Raw genomic sequence first — 12137 nt, forward strand, 5'->3', positions numbered from 1 at the left:
GTCCAGCACAGCCAAAAATAAATGGATACATAATACAATTAAATTAAAAAAATTAAAAAATATATCTATTTATATCATGATGTCACAAACAGCCTGTAACATGTCATCAGCTCTTGGGGGGAATATTCCTGGCTACATCACTGTTATTATTTCCTATATAGACCATATTTCTAACCCAGGGGCTTTTTCTAGTTGCCCTTTGTCTCCCAGAGGGCATCGGGACCCCCACTAGCACCCACAGCCTGGACAACTCTCCCTCACCTAGCAGAACTCTGGTCTCATCTATCTTTTTCAATCCGTACATCTGCCCAGCAGCAAGATGAGCAGAGTGGCCATTCGCAGGAAGCTCCGTCTTCTCCAATAATAGCGTCCACTTAAGAGGCTGTTAGATTCCATGAACATAAACGCTCTTCTCTCTAATTCACTTTTTGTTTATGCAACAGGACGGGTGCTTTATCTTCTCCTTTCAGCCTGTCTTCTGCCTCAAAAAATCAGATACTCAGCCGCAGGCAGTTATCAGCTTTCTCATGATGCTCCCATGCTGGGGAATTCATTGCCTCCGAAATGCTTGATTCTCAGACCTGATAACTATTTCGAAAGTCAAGGCAAAGCAATAACAACAAAAAGCACTTATTTGTGGTGGTATTTGGGAAAGTTTCCTTCTTCTTTTTCTCCCTCTCAGAGTGTTAATACTATATGTCTCTTTATAGACTCTGCAACACCCATAATGGAAAAGAGAGATGATAAAAGCAAATTTATGTCACCATACTTTTGTTCTGTGACAATGTTACGGAAGGGGCTCATGGCAGGCTATTCCAAAATGCGCCAAGGTGGCATATTGATTATTCTGAATTAAAGTTACTGGAGAAACAGCTGGTGCAAGAAGGGTGCTCTTACCCTTTCTTCTGTCTCCTTGAAAGCAGGAAATGAATCTCCCCTGTGAAAGGTACCCTCCCTTTACCAGGAGGTAGAAACACATCCCTATCACTGAAGAGGAGGAATTCAGGATCCAGAAGCCTATATAAACAAAACTTGTAACATTTTCACTAATTTACCAGCCCAAGCTCAAATTTGTCTTGTCAATTTTTCACAAATGCATTGTTTCTCTGCCTAAAAGGTATGAACACTGCCTGTTTCGGTTACTTCTTTGGGCTTCCCTGATAGCTCAGTTGGTAAAGAATCTTGCCTGCAATGCAGGCAACCCCAGTTTGTTTCCTGGGTTGGGGAGATCTGCTAGAGAAGGGATAGGCTACCCACTCCAGTATTCTGGTTTGGAGAATTCCATGGTCTGTCCAGTCCATGCGGTTGCAAATAGTCGGACACGACTGAGCGACTTTCACTTTGAGCCTCATATTTCTATGAACTCCCATCCGCATGACATTCAAATCTTATTTTCTCTGTCTCATATCCATTTAATTCTTAGAGCAGCCAGAATAACCCAGAAGGGAAGATGAGAATGTTTGCCTTCCCGCCACAATAAAGCAGCTGCAAGCACACCGCTCTAATCTGGGCTATCCTGTTTCCTTTTTAGTTCGGCTGCACTGGGTCTTCATTGCTGCCCTCCGGCTTTCTCTAGGTGCAGCAAGCGGAGGCGGAGGCGGAGGCTACTCTCTAGTTGTGGTGTGTGTTGCTTCTCATTGAGGTGGCTTCTCTGGTTGTGGTTAAGAGACTTAGCTGCTCTGCGTCACATAGAATTATCTGGGAGCAGGGATCAAATCCATGTCTCCTGCACTGGCAGGCAGATTCCTAACCACTGGACCACCAGGGAAGTCCTGGGCTATCTTGTTTCTTGATAGTTTTTGGATAAAATAAACCCATGAGAACACTTCCCAAAGGAAGCACCTGGATAACAAGCCTAAACAGTATTGACCACTCACTCCCTCCTATTTTTCAGCAGCGATGACACATTATCCTAGAATTTGTGTTAGACATTATTCTTCCTCCAAACCACGAAATTCTTTCCCACTGGTCCACCCTGATACTCAGCTCCTAGGGAAACTGCTGTGTTTCCTTGTGTTTGTGCAAGTGTGCTTCTGGTTTCTGTTCATGGAATAAATAATGATTGATTAAAAAGACCACAGTCTGGACAGAAGCCAAGCGCCAGTGCTCTGAGGTGTTTGGGGGGTTCCTGGCTTCACATATCCTTGGTCATGACCTCAGGGGACATTTTCCCGCTCTACTGATTCAATGCAAGCCAGCAGGTTGCAGAAACAGAGCCCATAGAACTTTACAATCGGCAACGCATGCCTGCTCAGCTGCTCAGGCACATCTGACTCTTTGGGACTCCAGGGATTGTAGCCTGCCAGGCTCCTCTGTCCGGGGGATTTCCCAAGCAGGAATACGGCATTGGGTTGTCATTTTCTACTCCAGGGGATCTTCCTGACCCAGGGATTGAACCCGCATCTCCTGCGTCTCCTACATTGCAGGCGGACTCTTTACCACTGGCCCACCGGGGAAGCCCCCTTAGAATTTGCAATACTATTATTAATAGAAAAAAGGCAGCAGAGATCATAGGTTTCGCAACAATCCACAGACTCTGGTTACAGCAGACAAGCTTTTTAGTTGGGAGTCACCTTTCACAGACACCCCTCCACCCAGGCATGGCCACGTGACTATTCTCACCAATAGAGTTCGAGGAGAAAAGAAAAGCCATTCCTAGCATAAGGCTTCAAAAAAGTACACTTTCCTCTCCATACTCAATTTTCCCATCCAGTAGCCAACAGACAGATTCTGGGTCCCTGAACCACTAAATGAACAAGAGTCAACTGTCAAGCACAGGTACCCACCAGGGATGGATATGAGAGTGAGAAATATACTTACTCTATTTGAGCCCTTATGCATTTATATCATCACACTGCACTATCCACTGTATTATGTACTATACATACATATGCACTTGAACCTTAACAACCAGGGGCTTAGGGGCACTGACCCTTGTGCAGTCAAAACTCCAAGTATAACTTTTGACTCCTTGAAAATGTAACTACCAAATAGCCTACTCTAGACAAAAAGTCTTACTGATAGTAGTTGATGAACATGTATTTTGTATATATATTATATACCATATTCTTCCCATTAAGTAAGACAGAGGGAAAAAATTGAGAAACAATTTTATTAAGAAAATCACAGTGGGGATTTACCTGGCAGTCCAGTGTTTATGACTCTGAGCATCCACTGCAGGGGGTGTAGTTTCAATCCCTGGTCTGGGAACAGAGATCCCACATTCTATGCAGCACAGCTGAAAGAAAAAAAAAAGATCAGAAGCAAGAGGAAATATATTTACAGTGTGTGCATGCATGCTGAGTTATGTCTGACTCTTTGTGACTCCACAGATTGTAGCCCACCAGGCTCCTCTGTCCATGGGATTCTCCAGGCAAGAATACTGGAGTGGGTTGCCATTCCCTTCTCCAGGGGATCTTCTCAACGCAGGGACTGAACTCCTGTCGCTTGCATCTCCTGCTTTATAGGCTTTTACAGTACTGTCAGTGTTAGTGGTAAAGAATTCACCTGCCAAAACAGGAGACATGGGTTCAATCCCTGAGTCAGGAAGATCGCATAGAGAAGGGAATGGCAACCCACTCCAGTGTTCTGGCCTGGAGAATTCCACGGACAGAGGAGCCTGGCGGGCTATAGTCCATGCCGTCACACAGAGTCAAATACAACTGAGTGACTTTCTCTTTCACTTCACTTTTAAGAATAGACTAGTATCCATACAAATTTTACACATTCATGACAAATCTTATAATTTTCTCAATATTTCTAGACTACATGGTTTGTCTGCTAGTTTTTTTCAAATTGTTACAAATCTCAAAAAAAAAAAAAACCTTCAAACATATTAAAAAAAATAATCCACATAACTAGTGGAACTGCATAGTCCAAACCTGTGATGTTCAGGGTCAAATGTATATGTAGTATGCGTGTGTAGTATATATGTATAGTAATGATATATATTGATATAATAGATAATGTATATTGTAGATATGTGATATACTATATAGTAATATGTATAGCAATTATATATAATTTTTATGTATGTTTAATGGATTATTGTGAATTTCATGTGCATTTTCTACTTATATAATATACAAGCAATTGATATTTATATGTATTATATATGTATATTATATATTTGTGGTAAATAATTTGTATGTATGTTTTATAGATTGTCTATGTCATTCATTATATATATATACAATGTGAATATTTTATATTTATATGCATTATATTCATCATGTGCATGTGAGCATGCTAAGTCGCTTCAGTCATGTCCGACTCTGTCAGACCCCATGGACTGTAGCCCGCCAGGCTCCTCTGTCCATGGGATTCTCCAGGCAAGAATACTGGAGTGGGTTGCCATGCCCTCCTCCAGATGCAACACAGATATGCACTATATATATATACCGTGTATACCTATACATTTACTAATAGAATCATTGGAACAACAATATGGAGCAGTACTATCATTCCCAATAGCATATGAGAAAGTGAAGAATAGAAGGGTTAAGTACTTGTCTCGGGCCACTGAGCTCTAAGTAGCAGAATCAGGATGACCACTCAGAAGGTCATTCCAGCACCTCCCTCTCCATGGTTACACCACCTCCAGCAAATGTGTGTTGACTTCAATAAGTAGTAAAAGCAAAATGATAGAAGAAAGCGCCAGTGGGTCAACAGAGCATGAGTGAATGGACCTAAGAACCTGTCCCTAATGCTTGCGCTAACTCTGTCTGACTCTGTGTGAACCTATGGCCCGTAGCCCTCCAGGCTCCCCTGTCCCTGGGATTCTCCAGGCAAAAATACTGGAGTGGGTAGCCATGTCCTCCTCCAAGGGATCTTCCCGACCCAGGGATCGAACCCAAGTCTCATGTCTCCTGCATTGGCAGGAGGGTTCTTCACCACTAGCGCCACCTGGGAATCCAAGAAATGAACCCAGAGGAGTTAAATAATATTTTCAAGTCAAGTTGCTAGAGGTTGACAAAGCCTGACTTTTGAGTACATGCCCCCCATCACTACCTTCTGGCTTCTCTCACCACAAATGGGTGGCACATCAGAGCCATCAGAACCCCAAGCTCAGGCTGTCACCCCCTATGGATACTGCTTCCCTGAGGCCTGGGTCCCACCTTTACCAAAAGTCCTGGGGCACAGAGAATGGGCCCACCATCCTCTCTCTGGTTCCTCTCCTTTTGTCCGAGGACCCCGGACCCCTCCATCTTCTGATCTGGCTCAGCTCCGGGTCTAAGATCTCAATCTGCAGGAGGAGTCTGGGCTCCCAGATGGTGACCTCTAACTGCTGGGTGAAGGTCACAGTTGTGTTCACTCTACTCTTCACCTCCCTCCTGTTCACAAAAATGGAATCACAGACTTTGGAAGCGGCGGGTGGTGGGGAGGGCTGTCTCGAGATGTACCAGCAGAGAAAAAAACAAAAACAGGAGCAGAAATCCACAACAAGGAAGGTTCATGAAACTACAAGGGCTCTGGTTTATAAGTCATCAGGACAACTGGAGAAGACATATCTAACATGCTTTCAAGCACTAGTTAGTGACAAATGATGATAAATATATTACAGAAAAAGCAAGTTATCCTAATCATTCATAACTCACAAAAGTGTAAGCCCCACTTAATGGAAGTATATAATCTCTTTAGCCTCTTTGTGTGTGTATATATGTGCATATAAGTGTGTGTATATGTGTATGCATGTGTGTGTGTATATGTATGTGTATATTTGTGTTTATTTGTGTGTATGTGTTTGCTTGTGTTTATATGTATATGTGTATGCATGTGTGTATATATGTGTATATGTCTGTGCTTATCTGTGTATGTGTATGGATGTGTGTGTATGTATGTGTATATTTCTGTATGCCTGTGTATTCCTTACCAGATGTACTCAGTCCTTCATAAATCAAATCTCAGATTCATTCAAATTTTATGCTTGGGCCATTTCTGACAATTCCTAAGTGTTGACCATATGGAACTAAAATAGTTTTATGCCAACCATAAACAGGATCCTTTAACAAATTGAAACAGTAGAATTTTTTGACAGATTGAAATTCTACTAGGCTAAGCACTCAACAAAGGCTTTTAAAAAAGGAGTGTAGGTATTTTTAACTCCTTGAAACTGTAATTTTGCAGAATGAAAGTGATGGATAACATTTTCACTATGGCCTTTGTCTTCAGCCTTCTGAGAGCTCTCTAATCAGAGGTTAAGGATGAAATAAGTAAGGCCCCGTTTTACTTCACATCTTCCTGTTGAACAGACACCCCACTTTATGACTTTTCAGGCCCTCAGGAAATAGCACAAAGGTACATGGATGGAGGAGACTCATGAACAATTATACTTCCCATGAAAAAGATGCCAGATGCAAGAAAAGTTCTCCCCAGAATCACAAGCAAAAATGGGTCCCTCAACCTCGTTTTTCAAAACAGAAATGGAGACCCAACAACATGACAAGGCTAGATCCAGATAGCCAAATACTTTCAGAGACAATGGCAAATTTGGGCTGTTCACAGAGCTCCCCACTGTCATGAACCATTATTCCAAATCTCTCTAAAGCTCTCAAAATTTTTAACAGACTTATAATAAGGTCCAGAATAGTCACTAGACTAGAGATTTTGTCTCTTTTGGTCACTGGTATATCCAAGGCACATCAAGCATTGTCTAGCACCTAGGAGGCACTTTACAAATGTTTACTGAATCACAAGTTTTAACAAAAGATACAGAAAAAAATAAATGTCAGAAGATGGAATTGTGCAGATGCAAGAACACCCATGAGAAAATATAGAGAACAGGTGGTCTTTCAAATGTTTTCTTCATGTATCTTCCTCTCCTATTTCAGAGCTACTCCTAGATATTCAATGTTCCTATTTAATCAAGACCTGGCTATGGTCTAATGAAAGCATCTAACCCCAAAGAACCCATCTGTGAGTCCTACACTCTTGTTTGCTCTCCGAAGACCAGAAACTGGGATGCCCCATTCCCTTTATTTTCCAGTTATTTACTCCAATATCTCCTTTGAGACTCAGATTCACTAAAGTAATATGAAGATTACAGTATTTTTTAAGATAAAAAAAGCAAAGGAACATCTAGTTAAGAGAAAACACAAAACATTTGCAATCATACTAAAAGATACCTAATAACACTACTATTCAAAAACATGTAATCAAGGACTTTCCTAGTGGTCCAGTAGTTAAGACTCTGCCCTTCCAATGCAAGGGGTGCAGGTTCGATCCCTGGTCAGGGAACTAAGAACCCACATGCTATGCATCAAGGCCAAGAAAATTTCTTAAAAATGCAATCAAACATTCTGAACATACAATTTTCTAGATTTATAAAATGTGTTAAGTAATCCAGGTTGGTTTCTAAGCAGAGGTGTGCTAATCCTGGCTCATTTTGGTTCACAAGAGGTGATAGTTAAATTGTCAAAAATAATTTGCAGGATTCCTCTAAAGCAAAAGAATTCATGTCAACTTCTGAAGTGTTAAACTATTTATTTTCCAATGGAATATTCCACAAACCATAAGTAAATCCTTTAATGTATTTGGTATTTAGATAGTAATCTCCAGACCTTTAAAATAAAAAGAAAAAATATATATACTTGTTTGTTTTAATGTTATACATATTATGCAAGTGAAAGTGAAAGTCGCTCAGTCGTGTTTGACTCTCTGTGATCCGATGGACTATATGGAATTCTCCAGGCCAGAATACTGGAGTGGGTAGCCTTTCCCTTCTCTAGGGGATCTTCCCTACCCAGGGATCGAACCCAGGTCTCCTGCATTGCAGGCAGATTCTTTACCAGCTGAGTCACAAGGGAAGCCCTATGCATATTATATACAGATATAATTATACACATATAGATAATATATAGATGCAATATGTTAGAGTTAGAAAATTATATTAAGAACATTAATAGCTGCTATAGAATATATTTATTTACTGTTTTAAGTACATATATTATAATACAGATAAAATATGTGATATATATATATATATATATTATCAGTTCAGTTCAGTTGCTCAGCTGTGTCCGACTCTTTGTGACCCCATGGACTGCAGCACGTTAGGTCTCCCTGTCCATCACCAACTCCCAGAGTTTACTCAAACTCATGTCCATTGAGTTGGTGATGCCATCCAACCATCTCATCCTCTGTCGTCCCCTTCTCCTGCCTTCAATCTTTCCCAGCATCAGGGTCTTTTCCAATGAGTCAGTATATATAATACAAATTCTTAAGAAAGGCTACTGAAAAGCAACTCAGTCTCCCTCTTAGTAAAAGCACATCAATAAAGACAAAATGTTTGGGGAAACATGGGTTGTGTGTCATCCTGTTTTTGTGGATGTCACCGTCCAGGAGCATCCAACAGACAAAGCATCCTGGTCCATCCATTTAGTATCACAAGACTGTTAGAAGGGAGCAGAGAGAGGCATTCTGATAACTGTTCATACTTCCCTTGAGCTTGCCCACCTCATCCATGCCATTGGATATTCCCAAAATAGCCAGCCATGTGAATTATACCACATTAAAAAGGTCACTCTGACAGAGCCATTAATTGTTTTTTAGAACAGATCTGAGGGATTTAAAACCTCATTATTATGTCCAGGTTTGTAAAAAGGATAATCTTAGCAGGATTTTCAGTAAGAGCTAAAAATGGAATGAATGGCCATCCTTTGTTTTCTTAAAAGCCTATGATGCTGACAAAGCTGAGCCTAACAGCCATTCCTTCAGGCTCCTTATTGAGAATCCTTCATTCCATCCTCTTCAAGTCAGCTTGGTCCTCATGCTGCAGCAGTCCCAGGAATCATACATGATACAATACATCCAACCAGAGAAAGGAGTGCCTTTGTGTCGCTTTGTAAATCCAGTAAGTCTCTTCCAGAAGCACCGTCCCTCACTGTACTGATTTCTGTATTTCCATTCTTATATCCATCACTGGCAAGAAGGACTAGAGTAAAATGACCGGAAGCATATGATTTTTTTTGAGAAATGTGATTGGGGTAAGTGTTTTTTTTTTTAAGAAAATAAGAAAGTGTGTATGTATGTTGGAGCATATAAAACATAGTCATGCAGCAAGTCTCCAATAATATCTGTGTCTGATATGAATGATGACACAGTCACAGTCAAGGGAAGTTCTGGAGAAAAAGTATTCCAAGTAAATGGAGAATCAGTTGTAAAGCAGTCCTTTCATATCTGCATAGTCAAAGCTATGGTTTTTCCAGTAGTCATGTATGGATGTAAGTGAATGAAAAGTGAAAGTCACTCAGTCGTGTCCGACTCTTTGCGACCCCATGGACTATACAGTGCATAGAATCCTCCAGGCCAGAATACTGGAGTGGGTAGCCTTTCCCCTTTCCAGGGGATCTCCCCAACCCACAGATAGAACCCAGGTCTCCCACACTGCAGGCGGATTCTTTACCAACTGGGCCACAGTGGAAGCCCAAGAATACTGGAATGGGTAGCCTATCCCTTCTCCAGGGGCTCTTCCTGACCCAGGAATTGAACTGGGGTCTCCTGCATTGTAGGTGGATTCTTTACCAACTGAGCTATCAGGGAGGCCCTGATAAGATGTTAGAATTGGACCATAAAGAAGGCCGAACGCTTTCCAACTGTGGTGCTGGAGAAGACTCTTGAGAGTCTCTTGAACAGCAAAGAGATCAAACCAATCAATCCCAAAGGAAATCAACCCTGAATATTCATTGGAGGGACTGATGCTGAAGCCAAGGCTCCAATACTTTGGCCAACTGGTGCAGAGAGCTGACTCACTGGAAAAGATCTGATACTGGGAAAGACTGAGAGCAGAAGAATGGGGTGACAGGGGATGAGATGGTTCCATGGCATCATCGACTTGATGGACATGAGTTTGATCAAACTCTGGGAGATAGTAAAGGACAGGAAAACCAGGCATGCTGCAGTCCATGAGGTCGCTAAAAGTAGGACATGACTTAGTGACTGAAAAACAACAATCTGCTTTTTATTCACAGACACAGCTCCCAGAGGAAATCAGATAGATCTTGCATCCAAAGGGGCAAATATGACCTTTTGACATAGAAATGAGTCCTATTTGTATCACATCAATCATTGCCTGTGTATTGGAGGGACTAATGTTGAAGTGAAACTCCAATACTTTGGCCAACTGATGCCAAGAGCTGACTCATTTGAAAAGACCCTGATGCTGGGAAAGATTGAGGGCAGGAGAAGGGGACGACAGAGGAAGAGATGGTTGGATGGCATCACCAACTCGATGGACATGGGTTTGGGTGGACTCCGGGAGTTGGTGATGGACAGGGAGGCCTGGCGTGCTGCGGTTCATGGGGTTGCAAACAGTCGGACACGACTGAACTGACTGACTGAACCATTGCCTGTGTGTTGGGGGGGATAGGGGAGAATGGAAGGGCAGCAGACACATAGAACAAAGGTCATAGTCAGCAGTCTGTCATTGAGCTAAATGATACCTTCAGGGTTCTCTGAGTCTCAAGGACAATGAGAAACAAACATAGGGCATCTAACGTTGAGAGAACTGAAGGCCACGTGAAATTCGATAGGAAAAGTTAATGGTTTATGTCATCTGACTTTGTGAACACATGTGAGATGATCTACAAATATTATCTAGCAAAAGCTGTCTTTGAATATTGCTTTCCTCCAAGATCTGGCCACTGTATTACTCTAGAGCAATAGCAGCAGCAAGAGACGCTTCAGAGGAAAGTATCTTTCATATGTGGGTCTCATAAGAAATATCCATTGCTTTCTTTTCCATTTAGAAGAGAAGCAAGAATTTAATAAGCGTGATTCCTTTTGCAGAGTCTTCCACTGTATTAACCTTCCTCAACTAAGGGACACCTGGTCTTCCATAATAATTCCTCCTTGTCAGCCTGCTCTCAGCATGAGAAATGTAGAGCTATGCAGAAAAGCTCCTGAATCAGAGGTTTCTCACACATACGCCAAAAATGCATAGATCTATATGAAGATCTATGCAAACTACATAATAACCATTTACTAATCAATTTTCCTGAGAATGAGATATTTCACATCTTTACAGAGTTTTGCAAAGTGAATGCTTAGAGTTTGACACTTAGGGAGAACCTACATCTTTTTTTTTGTTTTGCCTTGTATTCAAGTAAACTCTGTAGTAAGAGTAGGGGTAATAATCACTACCCTATATGGAGTGCTCATTATGAGTTGGGCATGATTCCTAGAACTTAATATCTACTGTGAAGGAAAAATGTTGCCAGTCACTTCAGTAAACAAAGGCCACTGCAGCCATCAAGCCACTATTGTAAACCCAGAAATTTAGGATGGAAACAAACAAGTGGCCAGCTGCTAAGCCCTCAGCCACTGCAACCACCCCCAAAAGTGACTCTAAGGGGATTCAGGATGGAGAAAAGCAGGATACTGGTCCTAGATGGTTAAGGTTCATAACAAGGGAATGATTTTAATGAGTCCAGTCTTATATCTTCCCATCAATAGAAAAGTGCTATATTTATTAACTTAAGATATCCGTTTTTCTTTAATAAACAGTAATCTTTTGACGGGCTTCCCCAGTGAATAACAGGTTTTTTTTTATAATAGCTGATTAATAGGTTTTTTTAATGGCTATCTTAAGAGGTTTGCTTCATACACAGAAACTCAAAGGTACTAGACAAGAAAGCAAGGGTGAATACTTTTAACTAAAGGTACCTCTTCCTCAGTCTTATCGAAGTACCAGAGAATTTTTTGGCAGTAGATGCCTCTAAACTTTCTTAGACCAGCCTTTGCACACCACGTGTAAGCACCAAACCAACCCTTCTTTGCCAGTTTTAAAACTCATGGAAGAGACTCTTTTGCCCTGAGAAGGGGTCTGAAAGTATTAAAGGACTCACTACGTAAAAGTACAGAGTGGAGGAACTGAGGTGTTTTTGCAGCATTTGGACAAGTCTAGAATTGCTTCCCAGATGGCTCAGTGGTAAAGAATCCGCCTGCAAATGTTTGATCCCTGGGTCAGGAAGATCCCATGGAGAGAGAAATTGCAACCCACTCCAGTATTCTTGCCTGGGAAATCCCGTGGACAGAAGAGCCTGGCAGGCTAGAGTCCATGCGGTCACAAAAGAGTCAGACATGACTGAGTGGCTATAACAACAACAAGGACAATCTTTTGCCATTCCAACTACCTGGTC

General features: G+C 41.6%; 1 protein-coding gene across 6 annotated transcripts in view; it reads right to left on the reverse strand.

Annotated features, from left to right (window-relative positions):
* The window catches only part of LOC110149985 (transmembrane protein 132B-like), a 92753-nt gene that overhangs the window by 16024 nt on the left and 64592 nt on the right, over window positions 1–12137 (reverse strand). For all 6 annotated transcript variants that reach the window (XR_011490654.1, XR_011490653.1, XM_070475077.1 and 3 more), the window contains one exon: window positions 3141–3238. The gene's annotated coding sequence lies outside the window, so the exon portion shown is untranslated. The remainder of the gene's footprint in view (window positions 1–3140; window positions 3239–12137) is intronic.

The sequence above is a fragment of the Odocoileus virginianus genome, chromosome 12 (assembly GCF_023699985.2).
Source record: "Odocoileus virginianus isolate 20LAN1187 ecotype Illinois chromosome 12, Ovbor_1.2, whole genome shotgun sequence".
Taxonomy (NCBI): Eukaryota; Metazoa; Chordata; class Mammalia; order Artiodactyla; family Cervidae; genus Odocoileus; species Odocoileus virginianus.